The sequence below is a fragment of the Phalacrocorax aristotelis genome, chromosome 12 (assembly GCF_949628215.1).
Source record: "Phalacrocorax aristotelis chromosome 12, bGulAri2.1, whole genome shotgun sequence".
Lineage (NCBI taxonomy): Eukaryota > Metazoa > Chordata > Aves > Suliformes > Phalacrocoracidae > Phalacrocorax > Phalacrocorax aristotelis.
In genome coordinates, this window is record NC_134287.1 from 21,455,203 (window position 1) to 21,464,199 (window position 8,997).

Here is an 8,997-nt window from a genome sequence, read left to right on the forward strand (position 1 = left end):
AAAATAGCTACCCAACTCTTAGAAGGCTGCAGTAAATGAGATGGCTCCCATCCCTAGTGGCACAGTGGGTGATAGTAATGATAAAGTGAACTTTATGAGTCCAACAATAAAAGGAATAAATGCCAAAAGGGAGAGACAAGATGCATCCAAACCCAGAAAAACCTCCAGAAAAGGCCAGATGAGAAACAGCAAACATCGCTTTCGTGTTTGGAGTAGTTTTAGGTGCAAAGTTATTCCAGGCCTCCAGCTTATTTCACCCCTGTTTTGGCTGACCTTCTGCATCAGCTTTCTTTACCTTTTAGTGCCTGGACACTGGGCCGGAGGCAGCTGTGACCTGCACACTGGACACGGCCACTGCAGCCCCACTTCCCACGTTCTGCTGGCGCTCGTCTGAGCTGGCCTCGTCCAAAACCTCCGTATGCCATCACGTCTCGAGCCGCTGAGGTTCCTCGGGAAATACTATTCGGGGGCTTGTTTATTTTGCTATTATGAGTATGTTTTGCTACAAGAAATTACACTTAATTATGTTATAATATTTTCAGAACTGTTAATGTTAATATTAATGCGTTGAAAATCATTTTTACTTAATTTTTACTGGGTGTTCTTGTATAATTGATAGGGAATTTGTTATTAAATCTTTTATTTGACTGATTACTTAATCATTCCCACATGGTTATTGAAGACAATCTTACATATAATTAATTTCACTAATAGAGACTCCCCATGTTTTCCTTCCTAGGCCAGTGTCTGCATGGTTATCATGTAATTTAAGGCTTTCCTGGGGCAGCTTTAAATTATGCACATATTTGTATTAATTATATATGGGCCAGATTCTGCAACCTTGTATATAATGTCTAACACCCTCTTCCGTAAGTAGCTCCTCTGAAATCAGTGGAGTTCCTTGCCACCGGATCAGCGTGATAAAAAAGTGGGAGAAAATGAGTGCAAATACGAAGAGAGAAAGAATTTAAGTTAGCTGCTTTCATTCACTTTCTGCCGGCGCAGGTCTGCCCGGGTATCTCCTGGCCTCTCCCTTTCATCACGTCTAATCCAGACAGACGGGTTCATCGCTACACCACCATTTCGGGATCAGAAATACGATAGCACTGGAAGTGCCAAGGTGCGGGGAAGGGAGTGCTCTCCTTTACCACCTATGAAATGCAAAGATCTAGGGCATCCAGTAAGTAACAAAGGACCACGGGCCATGTGTGCAAATGTGATAGGGAACAAATTATGTTTGATGTCACGAGAAAGCACAGAGTTATCAATCAGGTGACACGCCAAATCTGGGACAGGATGCTAAGTAACGCACCCGATGCCAGTTATTGACTCACAATGACAAACTGGTTTTGCATATTGCATATTTTCCCGCAGACTGAAACGCAGAGGCAGTTCAAATAGTAGCTAACTACACCATTGTACTTGCGAGGGAAAAATGGAAGAGCATGTGAGAGGCAGAGTCCCGAGGAATTAACATGAGCAGCATCACCCCGGCCAGCTGTAATTTGCATTCTGATGGCGGCGGCAGCAGCAGGCTCTGCAAAACCTCAGGCCTCCACCAGAACCAGAAAACGACGACCGGCTCCGGGACGAGGCTTCTCCGGAGTCCCGGGGGAGCTGCGCCCCGTGAGCCGCAGGGAGAGGGGGCTCAGGCTGCACCGGCTCCTGCAGGGAGCTGAGCAGGGTCAGTGCCTCACTTGCCCGTGCTTGCCCCGCATCTCTGGGAGCTCCCTGAGCCCAGAGCACCCTCTGCCAGGTGCCTTGCACACCCAGTTTCCATCTACCTGCTTTGCTCGGGCATGTATATCAAAACCAGCAGCCCCAGTGATGCTTGGTGACACTGATTCTGTTTTAAGAGCTCTCCAGTCTAGTTTGAAGCTTCTTTTCAGTGAGATAGGAAACATGCAAACTTCACCCATTTAAAGGGAGATGCTGGAATTCCTCCTGCTAAACATGCTCTCAGACACAGCAAAACTCAGCTTCGGTGCTCGTGATACACAGCACAGTCCTAGTGCCTGGAGCTGGTCAACTTCTCCAAGCGATTGAGCTCTTGCAACCCAAACGAAGGTTCAAAAGCCACCACCAAGACTGTCTTCTCCTGCCTTCCTTCCTTCTTCCCAAAGCTGCTCGGCAGACATCTACGTCTAAACACGGCCAGGGTGGAGCAAAGGCCTGGCTCCTGCACCCAACCCCCTTTCTGCACGCCGCATCTTGCGTCGGTTTTGGCAGATGTAGGTGGGCACGGGCCATGATCTGAATCAATGGAAATACCGACAGCTTCTGAGGAAATTCACTGAAGTCAATGGGACGGGGCACGGCGCTCAAGTTAAGCATGAACTCAACTCTTTGCAGCATCAATGCCATAGCAAGAACTTTTAAAATCAATTTATTCTTGGGGAGCTGAGTGGAGCGCGAGCTGCATACAAAAGAGTGGCCATGATAAGTTCATTTAAAACGGAGGCTCTTCCTAGCTAACATTTTAAGCTGCCCTCAAGCAATTCTCTGCCTTGCAGCAGTGTTTCTGAAAAAAATGGTCTTATGAACCCAACTCTGCACAAAATTTCCCAAACAAGCAGGGTCAGTGATGGTACTTGTGGAGGGATGAAATGTTTTAGTCCCCAGGGACTGAGAAGGGAACAATTTAGCTGCCAAATTTTAAAAATGAAAACCATCATCAACTGAAGCCCTAACTGGTATTTTCAGTGTTTTGCTATTTTGATTAATTTAGAGGATTTCAGTGAGCAGGTGATTTTTGAAGTCGAGGTCTGAGAGAGCCCGTCTTACACCCCGTTACTCGAAATCTCCAACTTACCGAGGTAGCTTCACGCCCCCTCCGCCATGCCCACCGTTAATGTGGCCGATAACCACTATTTCTCCCCATGCACTATTTAAATTCTAAGACACCGACAAACTATAACTCATGGGGAACCATTTTAAATTATTATTATTCAATGGCTTGTAAACTGTATCTCATCATTAAACAGAACAATAAATAAAAATAATGACTAGCTTTCAAGCCACCAATGTAAAGAACATACTTTTGAGACAAATATTTGGTTCGTTTTGCTAGGTTTTAATTAAAGCAAAATCCAACCTTTAATTGTTAGGTTTAGGAAACGGTATTTGGGGTTGGGGAGGAAATCCCTTATTCCACATTGTCTCTGTGCAGCTCAGTTGCTATATAGACCAAGATATAGGTTGCTGAAGGAAAATATAATAGCCCTGCAGATACTTTACAGTACCAAAACCTAGCTCGGGGCTACACATCCCCAGATGAAAGACAGCAGCTCCACCGAAGAAACAAGAAATTTGTCAGCGTGGCCGTTTGAAGTGCATGGAGCCGGCGTGGAGGAGGAAGGGGTTAAAGGCAGCGGGGCGGGCAGGGGGGAGCAGCAGCCCCCAGCCCAGCCATGCCTTGCCCATGGTCAGCCACATCGTGTAATTCCATTAGGGTGTGAGATTCAAATGCAGAATTAGCTGTTGCCTACGCAGAATTATGTTAAACATGGCCTAGACTGAAAATCAATATTCTGCTTAAGTAACTGGCCCTCCAGTAATTTAATGAAGCTAAATTGCATTACACGGAGGTAAGGTGGTGGGGGACCATTTTGTCTCAAACCTTCCATTATACAGTGACTGTACAGCTGTATGCCTAAAGAGAAATTAAACACATACACTCATTTCTTCTTGAAGTTGGAACAGTGTTTTTTACACTGGATTGCTTGTCTCCTTCCTGAATTTAAAACTACAGTAAATAATTTGCAGCCATATAATTAGGAAGGAGCCACAATCTCATAATAAGAGGAAAAAATTGCTACCAGAGTATTAAAGGATTTTTTTTTTTTTTACTTTGTAAGAAAAAAATGAAAAAGGACATTAAATGCTAGATCTGTATTAAAAATGTAATTCTAAAGGGTTTAAATCTATGACATGTCTACACTGAATTAATTAAATTCATGATCTGATCAAGGACTGAAAAGCTACCTTGGAGCTATCTCTTAAAAATGCTATGTATGTACATGTCAAAATAGGAATTAAAAAAAAAGCAGGCCTTTGATTTATTGGCAACTCATGCATGCATTATTGTGCTTTCTTGCCTTGTAGTAGGAGGGAAGTCAAAGTTTTATAAAGCACCTGAAACCTTCACCGCACGTCTCTTTATTAAAGGAACTCTCTCGCAGAAGACGACCGTACCGAAACTCCAAGCCATCTACTATGAATATGATCACGGTGACATCCACGACGACTTAACTTGTGTTAAAGCTGATTGACAAGAACAAAGAGGGTACAATTACATTATGCAGTACTTGTACTGCACCCTCTTTTATTTATTATTCAGCTGCAAAACTTCAACTGGAAGAAATACTTCAGAGTTTTGTGTCGAGGAGACAGAATTAAATTGACAATAATTCTGCGCCGTGCGGTATGAAGTTATGCTGATTAGAGATTACTTCCCCCTAAATCATTTGTCACGTTGCCTTATATAAGGGTAAAACAGACTTCAACCATGTGTAGCTGCAGCGGTATCTTTGGGGAAATGCAGGCAGTAGAGTATGTATTGTTTAAAGGGAAAAGAAGTGATTTGCATGCTCAGTCACTATTTTTCTTGCCTGTCCAACTACCAGAATTTTCCTTCCATACTTAAAAGGCAGTTAAACAAATGCAATTTATTTATGATGAATCTAAAGCGAAAGCAGAGACATTTAAAAGCACGTGTCTACTTAACACATTAGAGGGCATCCCCGTTCTATAAAAACATGCCAATGTAAGCTGCAAGATGCAAAATTAGCAGGAAAAGTGGCAGCAGCAGCTCAGAAACGTTGGGTCAGGCTGGTTCGTCCCAGCAAGCTGCTAGAGCTCAACAAGCAACGCTACCTCACTTCTCCAGCTTCTTTTAGCCTCTGGTTTGGAAATGCCGGTGTAAAGCCCCCGGTACGAACCCCCTCCCACAGCACGGGTGTCGGAAGGTGCTGGCGTGCGCTACGCTGCTCCAGTCTCACCTTTTTAATACCAGATGCCATTGTCAGGCAGGCAGGAGCTATCAAATCTATTCATTAGGTTATTAAAATGAAATTCCACCGCTGTTGCTGGACCAAGATTTACAGAGAACGCACCGAAACCCCACAAACCACATGACGGGGGTCAAGGGGTACCCGCCTCCATTTCCCCCTAGCTCGTAGGAGCCAAAGCATTACTGATATCTGAATATTCAGGAGATTGGCTCCTCGAGAGCCATCTCTGCCTCTCCCAAACTGGCAGGTGTACTCCACGCAGTAGCCTTCCATGGTGAAGCAGCCCCAGGAAGCGACAGGTCCGAGGACGCCCATCACCAGCTCCCTCCCAGCTCTCCCGCAGCGACAGAGCTACGGCTACAGCACCAATATTTGAAAGTACCACCAGACCGCGGGGCTTCTCTCCCCCTCCGACCTCTTGTCCCTGCAACAACACGGTCCTGCGCCGGATGAACGTGGAAATGCCCCGCCGGTGCACGCAGGAGCAGGAACATCTCCCTCACCTCCCGGGAACGGTCCGTCCGGGTCGGCATCACCACCGTCACCCTCGCCAAAGGACAGTTGCAACGTAATCGAAGGCAACGAGGGAAGGAGATGAAAAATTCAGGCTCTCTCTCTCTCACGTGTTATCGATTGAAAGGGAAAAAACTTCCAGAAGAAATTATTCTTACACCCTTGAATACCAGCTAGCAGATCTATATTTCATCTCTGTTTTGCTCAGAAGATCTTTTACTCCCTTATTCCTTTTGGAATGGCAATCCAACAATGTGTAACTGAGCATTTATTAATTATACCCCAGTTTAAAGGACTATTTTGAAGGGAATAACTGGTCTCAGAAATCCTGAAACACTTTCTGTTTGATTTCTGAGCGCATTATAACTGAGACGTAGCTGTTCCCTGCAAAGCTGAGCTCCTGGCTTGTACTTGCCACTAGGAACTGCAGGATTTTCCCCCCCTCAGTAGTAAAACATGAGTTTAAACACATATTCAACAAAGGAAACACGTCATGTATTTTATAATGCAAGGTCCTTTTGAGCAAAGTATCCAGCAATTTCTTTTTCCTTAAGATGGGCCTTTATGTGCAACGATATTTCCTTCGGGATTTTCATTAACGTTCTGTCAAAAAAAAAAAATATTTTTTTTTTTTTTGTGAAATACCTTGACTGATGAATTTAGCGTTTGCCTTCTGCCCATATTTACATTTAGTGTTTTGATGATGTTAAATTCTACAAATGAGAGCAGTTTTTAAGTGTTCCTTTCAACACTGACTGCCTTTTCTGTTTGATTTCTCTTGCTGATGGTGTGTTGTCAATGCTCAATGCTGGAATTGTTGTTGAGCAGGCACAGCTGGATGAATTAAAGTCTCTCCAGTAACTCAAACCAGAAATGACTTCATCTCTAAACTTTCCATGTAGCACAGGTCAGAGCTCTGAGTAGGGACAAAAATAATGGGGTTACCAGAGAAAGAAAAAGTCAAAAGTACAAGTCAAAATACAGAAAGCAGTTTGGAGTCGCCTTGTGCGACTGCAATAATTTCCCTCTGTGTTACCAATGGCTTCTTTCACAGAGTGAAGCCCTGATGGAGACATTTGATAAGTAATTGTATTTCAAGTTCAAATAGAATATCTGCGTGTGTGCAGATACAGAGCATTGTACACTTATCTTATTAGCTATTTACTTAAATTATCTGTGGGTATCCTAATACACAGCTACTCATGCCTAATGATATAATCTATTAATTTATTCAAGGAATTTTGCCAAAAAACAAATAAAAGCCTTGAATACAAACATTTCTCCCCCATTCATTTAGAGCTCATCACAAACACTGAAGCATTTCAATGTGGCGAGGGCAGATTTTAAAAGGTAACATATTTAATTAACATGAAGCAATTTCTAAAGTAAATACAAGATGGGCACGCCATAACGAGGCGTTGCTGTGTGCTCCCTGCCGGTTCCTGCCCAGGCTGGGGTGGGCAGGGGAGGTGGGGGGGTGCCCTCGCCCTGTACCCGCTCCTCCTCCTCGACCCATCGCCTTCCCAGCGAATGCTCCTGCTTCTCTTAAATAAAAGCACTTGCCCCATTGCGGGAGCACAGGGAGCTGGAAAATTTCTTTTCATATCGAAACATTTCATCCGTTTCCTTCTTTCATCGTGATGGAAAAAATCACCCTCAGCATTTTCGTGTTGTAAAGAGGGCAAAGCAGGAGCAGCCCCTTTCTCACGCACATCCTCAGGTGCCCTTTGCAGATTTTCCTGTTGAGTGTTTCACGCTCTCTGATGTCCGTATACGAATGAGGTGACGTCTCCCATCAGCGGCCACCATGCCAGAATTTCCCATCTTTTCCTTAAACATGTGTAAAAGGTCTTGCATTTCCTGTAATCTCTACATATGCCCCGACCCGTCAAGTGTCTGTGGCCGCTCACGACAAGCTTCACGCCCGCATGAAGCGTCGGCGTTTCTCCATCGCGAACCGGGGCTGATTCAACACAAGCGAACATCAGATGTGTTTAAACACACAGGTTCAAAAAAAAAATCTTTCGATACTTACTGTTCGAGGGCCTCTAAAACTCAATGTTCTGTGCCGAAATCAATTCATGTTATCAATAGCCAGAAATTCCCAGAGCTTAAATTGTGATCTGCTGTTGACCATTGCAATTCTGAAAAATCAGCGTCACGTAAATACAAACATTGGAGACGAACTTGAAAGGACGAGTGAGAGTTACTTTTTAACAGCGAGATAAAACACCCAAGAGTGGCAAAGGTCATCGGTGTAACGTTAAACCCTCGGCCACGCCGGGCCGTGTGGTATTCAGCATTTTTCCTGTTACACATTTCCGTATTTCAGGTGAGCTACGGTAAATGTACACGTTTGCAAAATCTTGTAGCTGGGATGTTACGCAGAGAGATACGGAGCTGATGCACCACGTTGCAAAAGCACCACAAAAGCAGTAATTCAATGTATAAACACAAATTAATATTCACGTGTGCAAGAAAATCTGTCAAACCCCTACCAATAATTACAATCTGCTGATCATAATAATTCCAGCTGGCTAATGGTCAGTCTACCCTCAAATTTCCATCCATGGTGACGGCACAGATCGCAGCGCATTAGCTCTGGTGCAGAGGTGATGACTTCGGCAACAAACTTCTCGTCCTCCCCCTCCTCCGAGCTGGTGGCCCCTTGCAGGGAACACGGGCCATGGGTCCTGCTCCCAAGGGGCGCGTGACCGTGGGGTGTCCCCTGCCATGTCCCCAGGGCAAGGCTCGGCTCCATGGCTGGTGCAGGTGGACCCAGCTGCCCCACAGAAGCCCCCCAGGTCACACCAGCACTCAGGAGCTCATTTCTGCAAGCTCACGGCCCAGCTCTCGGCAGCCCCTGCACTGCCAGCAGTGCCCTGCGCGGGCCCTGACCCAGGGCAAGGAGGGGACCTCTGGGCAGGGAATTTGGCTTTGGGGGAGGAGGAGGGTCCATCTGCTCGTGCCTAGGGCTTGGCTTGGCCCAGGTGTTCCTCATCTGCCTCCAGCCTGCTCAGAAGCTCTTCACCTGCGCTCCCATTGCTCCGCTCCCAAAACACTCGTTTCTTTTAATTCAAGGAATTGACACACAACCCAAATTCTTGGGAAGTCTCTTTACTCAGAGGCACCATGGTTACGCCACCAACCCCGAGCCCATGAAAAAACACCCATGCCACGCCCCCGCCCTCCTGGCTCGCCTCTTGCAGGGATGGCCCCCAGCTCCCTCCTCCCTCACCTGCCCCCAGGACCGCGGGGGTCTGCCAGGACCACGGGGAACCGCCTCCGTTCCCCGCGTCCCCCCAGCCCACCCTGCCCTCTCCACCCCTCCCTTGCCACAGCTTGGCACGCCCTGCCTGCACCCCGCGCCAGCCCTCCCTCGCAGAGCGTGCCATTGCCCGGCTCATCTTCCGCTTTACTACCCCCTCTGGCTTTCGAGCACAGTTCAAATTGCTGTTTGAACCTTTTCCAG

General features: G+C 46.1%; 1 long non-coding RNA gene across 1 annotated transcript; it reads right to left on the reverse strand.

Annotated features, from left to right (window-relative positions):
- Positions 1–6,732: 6,732 nt before the first annotated feature.
- Positions 6,733–7,709, reverse strand: LOC142063519 (uncharacterized). The gene is made up of 2 exons (XR_012662798.1): positions 7,561–7,709; positions 6,733–7,488 (listed from the first exon to the last, which is right to left on the reverse strand). It is a non-coding gene; the product is annotated as an uncharacterized LOC142063519 (long non-coding RNA).
- Positions 7,710–8,997: the final 1,288 nt, after the last annotated feature.